The sequence below is a fragment of the Oncorhynchus kisutch genome, linkage group LG7 (genome assembly GCF_002021735.2).
Source record: "Oncorhynchus kisutch isolate 150728-3 linkage group LG7, Okis_V2, whole genome shotgun sequence".
NCBI classification, from domain to species: domain Eukaryota; kingdom Metazoa; phylum Chordata; class Actinopteri; order Salmoniformes; family Salmonidae; genus Oncorhynchus; species Oncorhynchus kisutch.
This window is the reverse complement of record NC_034180.2, coordinates 15,447,667-15,456,388: the sequence shown is the minus strand read 5'-3', so window position 1 is coordinate 15,456,388 and position 8,722 is coordinate 15,447,667. Positions and strand designations below refer to the sequence as shown.

The 8,722-nt window shown below is 47.3% G+C and overlaps 1 long non-coding RNA gene across 1 annotated transcript; it reads left to right on the top strand.

Moving 5' to 3' along the window:
* Positions 1-6,509: 6,509 nt before the first annotated feature.
* On the top strand, positions 6,510-8,649 carry LOC116374631 (uncharacterized). Its single transcript, XR_004210523.1, has 3 exons — positions 6,510-6,831; positions 7,229-7,281; positions 7,529-8,649. It is a non-coding gene; the product is annotated as an uncharacterized LOC116374631 (long non-coding RNA).
* The last annotated feature ends 73 nt before the right edge of the window (positions 8,650-8,722 follow it).

Below are 8,722 nucleotides of genomic sequence, written 5' to 3'. Positions count from 1 at the left end.
GTGTGTGTGGGGGGGTAGAAATGCAAAGTATCCAAAAGAAAATTAGACCACTGGATGAGGAAAACCTAAAGCTAAGGACCCAGTTTGCTGGAAGTCTCAGGGGATATCTCAATTGCATACTCCTCGTGTCTTCTCTACTCATCTCCTTCTCAAGCCCATTGGATGAGAAAGCCAGAGGTCCCGCCCCTCTGACCTTCTCCTCCAATAGTTTTTTTTTAGAAAGAAACAAGGAGCGAGGACACAAGGATTTTGCAATTGAGATCTTCCCTATGCTATGGACGCATGTTGTTGGTGGTCTCAGGTCACTGGAGCAACAAACATAGCAGGTTACTAACGACCCCGCTTGTAAGTGGGCAAGCAGGTAATATAACAACTTGCACATCACAAGCCTTAAACATCATGGTATGTAATTGTTTTCAGGAGTGTTATAGTGATTAAAGGTCCCGAACAGTGAAAATCATGTTTTTCATCCAATTGGATGATATTTGGATGAAACCAGTTCATAGGAGGTTGACCCAAGCTTGAAAAATGACTGCAGCTGGTACAGTGACAAAGTTGATCATAAAGTTACTGGTCCCCTCACCCTATGTCAAATGCTTGGATTCAGGAGTACGGCATTCTGCAACGTCAAGTCATGCCCGGACATTTTATATGCCAATGGTAGCGTCTTAACTTAACTAAGCTAAATCTGTAACGCATTAAAACCGTCATCACATGTGCACATCATACGGCTTTGTTTACAAACCGTAAGATCGCACAAGCAGAATGATACTGGTAACTAATCACTTTTATTTTGTGTTGTGACTTTTAGCTAGCAAGCTACTTACCAGCACGCAAGAAAAAGCATACTGTTGTGACTGGATGCCACAGTGTTAATTTAACGTTACACTACAAAAAAATAAAAAAATGTAGACACGACAGAGTGGCTGCTTTTCATTTTGTGTGGACAGGATGCTGTAACGACGTTCTTCGTTTGTTGAAAGAGAGGACCGAAATGCAGCGTGGTGGTTACTCATGTCTTTAATGAAATAAACGACGATACATGAAATAACTGAATAAATACAACAACAAAAAACAAACGGAACGTGAAACCTAATTACAGCCTATCTTTTTTTTATTTTTTTATAAAAAATAATTTATTATCTTCAATACCATTCATTCTTTACAACTCATAATTTTCATACATACTCAAATAATGGTATTTTAATTTAACTAATTTAACTAAACATAAACCCCAAACAAAACCTCAGGGGAGCATCTTCCCTCCCGTCACCCTACAAAATACCTTTCCCTATCTCCCCATCCCTAATCTATCCCCTTACAAATCTAAATGACACCCAGCCCTAAACCCCCCTTCCACCTCTCCCGAGCAGCATGCTGCCCCCACTTCCTCTCCTCCCTCTTCATCCTCCCCCTCAAATCTCCTTCCACCCTCCTCACTATCCCTTCCACCCCCCAATCTCTCCCTGTCTTCACCATGTTCTGCCTGGCTTCCCACAGCCCCCGTTTAAAGAGACTCATGAGAAGCCAGAGCAGAAACCTGTCCCTATCCGTCCCTCTCGCTCTCCCTACACCTCTCTCTAACCTGGCCCACGTCAATACAAAATCCCCCCTTACCAAACCTAACAACACCCGTGCCCTAGACCATACTACTCCGGCAAAGGCACAGTCCCAAAAGACATGGCGCACAGTCTCCTCCCTGCCACAAGAGGATCTTGGACAGGTGGGGGATTGCACCAAACTATACCGGTACATGATGGAACGTACCGGCAAGCACCTATGGAGGCTCAACCAATTCAGGTCCTTGAGCCTGTTGTCCAGACCCCGCGTCTGCACTCCCTCCCAGACCACTTCCGAGATGCCCACTACAGGCACCGGACTCCCTGCCTTTCTGGCCTCCTCGTACAGGTGCCTGTGATCTAAACCTACTCGGGCAACTTCAACCTCAGGGTGCGCACGCAGCCACTTGGCCGCATGACCAAAGTGCCACGGCAGCTGTTCTGCCCGAGGACCCGTGTTAGACCACACCATTATGCTTCTCGCCTGATATGAGAAGAACACCCGCAGGAGGTAACCGGATGGGTGTATCACTGGATGAGCAAGCTCCGTTAACAAGAAAGAAACAAAAATTGTGTCCAGCTTGAGGGGGAAATGTGGTACCCCCCTACCTCCCTCCCCGATGGGACAGATCATGCGCGCCCTGGCGACCCACTCGCACCTGCCACTCCACATGAACTGAAACACAAGCCTCACTAGAGGCCTCCTCAGACAAGCCGGCAATGGGTAGATGTACGCCAAATACAAAAGAGACGGCAACACATCCACCTTTAGGACCAGGACTTTGCCCATAAAGGACAAATACCTAGCCTTCCACATTGCTAGCTTCCTCTGTACCACTGCGATACGCATGTTCCAGTTCAGCGTCGCTGAGCCGGAGGTCTCAAAATGGACCCCGAGAATCCTCAGGGCCCCCTCACAGAGAGATAACCCCCCGGGCACATCCGTTCTACCGCGCCATCCACCGAAAAACTTGACGGAAGACTTTGCATGGTTCAGAACCGCTCCCGACGCTCGGGTGAAATCCCCAAAGATGGCAAGGGACCTTGTCAGGCACGAGTCCTTGCACAGCAGCAAGGAAGTGTCGTCGGCGTACTGCGTCATCTTAACACGCAGCCCACCACTTCCAGGGATCAACAAGCCTTCCACCCCTGTGTCTGCCCTAATGGCAGCCCCCAGAGGCTCCATGTACAGAACGAAGAGGAGAGCTGAGAGTGGGCACCCCTGCCTGACCCCAGACGAGAGGTCAAAAACGTCACCCAAGTGACTATTTACACTAACTCGGCACCCCGCTCCGACATATAATGTACGAATCCATCCTATGAACTTCTCCCCAAATCCTAATCGACCTAACACTCTGAATAAAAAGGATCTATTCACGCGATCAAAGGCTTTCGCCTGATCTAGCGCTGCTACCATTAAAGGCAGTCCTCTATCTTCAACCCAAGCGATGGAGTCCCTGATTAACTGTAGGTTCCATCTAATAGAGCGGCCCTCTACCCCGCACGTCTGATCCTCATGAACGACGTAGGGAAGGGCTGTGCGCAACCGGTCTGCTAAAACCTTTGCAAGTAGCTTGTAATCTACGCACAGCATGGTCAATGGCCGCCAGTTGCCAAGGTCTGTTACTTCCCCCTTCTTATATAAAAGTGACAGCACACCAACAGCCATTGATCCCCCCGGGACCCCCGTCTCAAGGATGGCCTTCAAGACTTCGAGGACCACTGGTCCAAGTATACCCCAAAACTTGAGATAAAACTCAGCCGGCAGCCCATCCATCCCAGGCACCTTCCCTTTTCCCATCCTCCTAAGAGCGCTCTCAACCTCTTCTAGTGAAATCTGGGCCTCCATCACTTCTCTAATGTCCTCCGGCAACCGCCTGGACAAGTGTTCTAAAAACACATTTCCCTGCTCTACATCTATTTCCCTTTCCTTAAATAAACCTTGGAAATGATCAGTTGTCACCCTGACCATATCCTCTGGTTCTCTAACTATACTACCATTTTCTTCCCTAATGCCATGCATTACCTTCCTACTCTGTCTGGCCCTAACCGACTTAAAGAACATAGCGGAACAAGTCTCATTGTGTTCTAGAAAGCCACTATGCGCACGCTCCAGGAAAGCTCGAGCCTTCCGCTCCTGCAACTCCCTGAGCTGCGCCTTTAGGGTAGCGGATCTCTCCCAGTCAAACAACCCGCCGAGGTTGCCTGCCTCATACTCGAGTTCAATTAACCTTTGGATACGATCCACCTCCCTCCTCTCCTCCCTTTTTTTCCTCTTGCAATACCCTATTATAAAAGCCCTAATCCTCACCTTAACTAATTCCCACCACTCTAACACCCCCTCGCACATGGACCGGAGGCCTTCAAGCCTCCAAAAGAAATCATAAAACCTGTCAACAAAAGCCTGCTCCTCCAGCACATCCCGATCTAACTTCCAGTACCCCCTACCAAAGAGGCAGACTGGAGACCCCACCTGCAGGAGCACCCCGTCGTGATCCGAAAAGAAAACAGGCAACAGCCGCCCAGACAACTTACCCAAAGACCTGGGTACAAAAATATAGTCGAGCCTCCGCTCAACCCCCCTGGAGTTGCGCCATGTAGGACCGGCCATTTTCGGAGTAGTGTGCAGACCACCATCAACCAGACCATGGCAAGCCATTAGCCTGGTAATGGCGCCTGCACTGCTATCCCCCCCTATTCCTAAATCTGTATTAAAATCCCCCCCTATCACTAATTTCCTATTTGTGACACACAGGGGCGTCAGACAGTCCACCATCTCCCTCCTGTCTGCCACCACCTGTGGCCCATACACCACCACTAATCTAAATTTACAATCCCTTATCGTGACATCCACCCCTATAACCCTCCCCTGCATTACCACAAAAGAATCCTCCACTTTTACCTCCCTGTGCCCACACAAAATCCCTACCCCCGATGAGTGCACCCCCCCAATACCCCAAACCGACTCCCCCTTGTCCCACTCCCTCTTAAACCTACTAACATCCCCTCCATCCCTCAGGTGAACCTCCTGTAAAAAACAAAAATCAAACCCCACACCCTCCAAATAACTAAAAACCGCCCTCCTCTTAACAAAATCCCTTAAACCCCTTACATTTAAAGTAACAAAAGTAAAATTAGACCCCATGAAAGAATCAAATAAAAACATGTAATACACTCAAATTCTAAACCCAGACAGAAAAAAACTAAAACAGGAGACTCACCCGATGCTCCCCTGCTCCATATCTACCGGTGAAAACACCATCCGTACTCCCGACATCCCCCCCACTTCCTCCATCTCACCAACCCAGGATGCAGGAATAGTGTTTGGCTCCGGGGTGCCCTGCACCCTGGGTCTACCCCCACAATCCTCCCCCTCCCCAGTGCTGCAGCTGGATTGGAAAAAAATCGGGGAGGCTGAGTCCCCAAACAAAAAACTCCCCACCTCCTCCTGTACCCAGTCCTGAGTCTTGTTAGGTGTGTCCCCACCCAACAGAAGTTGAGGGCCTGGGGAAACCAGCAGCAACCCAGAGGTTTCTCCCACCCCCATCACTCTCTTGGCCATCCCCTCCCTCTCACTGTCGGCCAATCGCACCCTCCTCTTCATTCTCTTCTTTGGTGATGGCGGTAGTGGAGAGATACCACCCTCCCCCCCCACCAGCTCCTCCACCATACCCCTCATCTCTTCCACCAAGGCACTTTCCCCCCAGTCCACTTGCTCTTCCACCGTCTCCTTCTCCAACACTCCTCCCTCGCTTTCTTCTCTCTCATGCTCCTCCACTCGGTTGCCTTCTTCCGCCGCTTTTCCTGGTTCTCCTACTCCCGTGCCTTCCGTTTCCTTCTCTCTTCCATCCGCCGCTTCTTGCTCCTCCTCCTTCCTTGCGGCCTTCCCCTCTGGACCTGTACTCTGGTCATGAGGCTTGCTTCCTTCCCCCCCTCTTCTTCCCCCATCCCCCGCTCCTGCTCCCCCCCCAGCCGCAGACGCATATGACCTCTGACGAGCCGGGCACCCCCTTCGCCTCGTGTTCCTCAGATCCACAAAATCTGCATTTTCTTGTGCTGCACGAGGCGAATATGTGGCCGTAGGCCATACAGCGCCTGCAAAATGGGGGCTGACGTGTATAAAACAACGTCCCCCTGTCAGCCCCTAGGGAGAACATAGCAGGAGGATGGAGGTAGCCACCATGTCCCTTTGGGTCCTCTCTGAGGAGGGCCTGGAAGCCTCTCCTCCCATTCCAAAACCCAAGGGAGTCTTTGAGGTGCCTTGCTGAGGAGACGTTATCCATGTATCTCCCCAGAAAGGCCCTCACCTCTTCATCCTTAACGTATGGGTTGTAAATGTTGACAGTTACAACCCTAAAGTTATTCTTCGCCAGGCTTGTTATTTCATAGTGGCTCATCGGCCTCTCGCCTCCCACTGCTCTTGCCCTTCTCAGGATATCATCGTGTTTCTCCTCTGTATATAGTGCCACATCGTATGCTCCCTCCAACGAGTTGCCTTGGAAACAAAACACGTCCTTCACCGTCAGCTTTAGAATCCCCATCAATATTATCCTTCCAAAAGTTTCCCGTCCTAAAGGCTCCAACTCCTTTTCCTTCCAAGCAAAACGAATCGTGTTGGCCAGCCCAATCCCAGGGACCGACCGTGTTGATGTATTTAGCACCATCTCCGCAAGGAGAATGGCGCTCGTTCTCTTCTCTTCCAAAACAATGAAAAAAGAAAATCCAAAGTGACTGAGCCTATCTTGTGCAAACAAACACAGAGACAGGAACAATCACCCACGAAAGACAAAGCGAAACTCAGGCTACCTAAATAAGGTTCCCAATCAGAGGCAATGAGAAGCACCTGACCCTGATCGAGAACCGCCTCAGGCAGCCAAGCCTACACTCGACACACCCCTAATCAACCACAATCCCAATGCCTACAAAACCCAATACGAATACAACACGTAAACCCCTGTCACACCCTGGCTGACCAAATATATAACGAAAACACAAAACACTAAGACCAAGGCGTGACAGATGCACCATTTTTTTTCCCAATTATTATTGTTTTATTTTTATTTAACATTTATTTAACTAGGCAAATCAGTTAAGAACAAATTCTTATTTACAATGACGGCCTACCCTGGCCAAACCCAAAATTATGATCATCACACGTATGCAGCGCACATTTCAAGCGAAGTTTATCAATTAATAGGGGAGATCATTCGATGAGTCTTTCCAGGAAGCTAATTCTGAAGACTGCTGCTGTATCAGTGGATGTGACCATAATGTAAGTATCAGAGTTTGATGAGTCTGACATGGTGGCTTTAACTGAGACTGCTTTGACTTGTGAACTGCATATTTTCTGTAACACACCTGATAGTCACTATATGGCTTTCGTTCTTCCATCCCTAAGCCCCCCTGACACGAAGGAATGTTGTCCAAAAAAGGAGTTGCATGTGTATAGTATTTTTAATTTACCCCTGAAAATCATATTTCGTCATTCCATTGTGTGGGTTGTCTTACAGTTTATGTAGCTTGTGTCATTGGGGCTAATCATGTCGACAGCTAATCATGATTAGGGGGTGGGTTATTATTTCACTTCCCATCTCCTTTTGTCTTTCCACTATTACCAAGCTGTCATGATGTACATTTTAGAAAATTCTACATCTACTCTGTCTGCACAGCTTGCCAGGCAACCACCATAGCAGGAATGCTGTGAAGAAAGACCCAACATACTGTAAGTCATAGTTATTCATTTCAAATCAATTGAGCATTTCAGGCACACACATTCCAAATACAAACGTTGAAAAGTTTCACCAAAAAGTGCATGACCAAATATTGCATGTTTCAAATTGAGTATAAACATCCCAGAAAACACATTGTAGAATAAGTAAATAAATTAGCATCATAACTCAGAACAGAACAATAAAAAGGAAATTAAATTCACTACCCATTTTAAACAAAAACATTTCCCTTTTCAAAAGCATTACAGGCTACACAGACAGGCTCATGGATCTCCTCTACAACGAGGTCACGCTTGATCCAGTGCTGTTTGTGGGGAAGCTGTGCAAGCTGTCCATCCCAGGACGCCTGTCTGCCCAGTGTGAGAGAAATGACGAGGAGGCCATAGCTGGATTTGTCTCCGGCTTCAATCTTGGGGGATGATTGAAGTCTGCTTGATTGAAGCGGGGTAAATGGGTCCCCCTCCTCTCCTGTTCCCCTCTCCATCAATCTCTATAGTTGGTTGCATTTCCTAAAGCCTTAGTTATTCACTTTTATGTGATGTGATATTACATTTTGCTACTTTGTATTGTTTTTTTTTTCAACCATTCAGACGGGAGATGAGTGTTACAAATTGTACGACTCAATGGGGTCCTGCACACTGTAGGGTGGCCGGCCGGGTGCCTATATTAGGCTTATGGCGCTAATAAAAAGCACCATTATATCTCACCTTTATTACTCATGATGAGTGTTCATGTTGATCAATATTTTGCCTATGCTTGCCTATTTTAAACATATTGTCATTCATAATGCTAATGCAGAGGCACTAATTAATTGTCCAGTACACTTATTGTATGCTGTTTTCATGTACATTCCCTTATGTCTAAGCTTCTAAGGTTACTCAGGCTTTACTCATTATTCTTAAGAAGTGTATCATTGAACTGTATCCTGTAATTAGTAACAAAACAATAGAAATGCAATTGTGAATTTCTGCTGTTTGTCTGATATCCAACAGTCTATGATCAGCTCTGTTGACAATGAGTGCATTTTGCACAGAAAATGGGGTGAGGTGTACTATTTAGGCTTGGAATGACATGTGGCCCATTGTTTACCTGGTCGTCAAAGACATGTGATTATTAAACAGGTTTGGATCCTGGAGGCTGATTGGTTGATATGTGAGAGTTGTGGGACAACAACTTCTGCAAAAAACATTATGTGTTAATCTCATAATCCACTGTCCTGCAGCCCAGGCAGGAAATTCATAAACATAATCTACACATTTACACAGAAGTTTTCTACTATTTGGTTTGCAACAGTTAGACAGATAGGTTTATACAACCCCCAACTCTACAACCTGTGCATTCTACAAATGCGATCTCTCCCATGCCGGCAAAGAAGAGGCATAGCACTGGTTGTCACCAACCAGCACTCAGAACAGCCCCTGTAGGGAGTTGTCA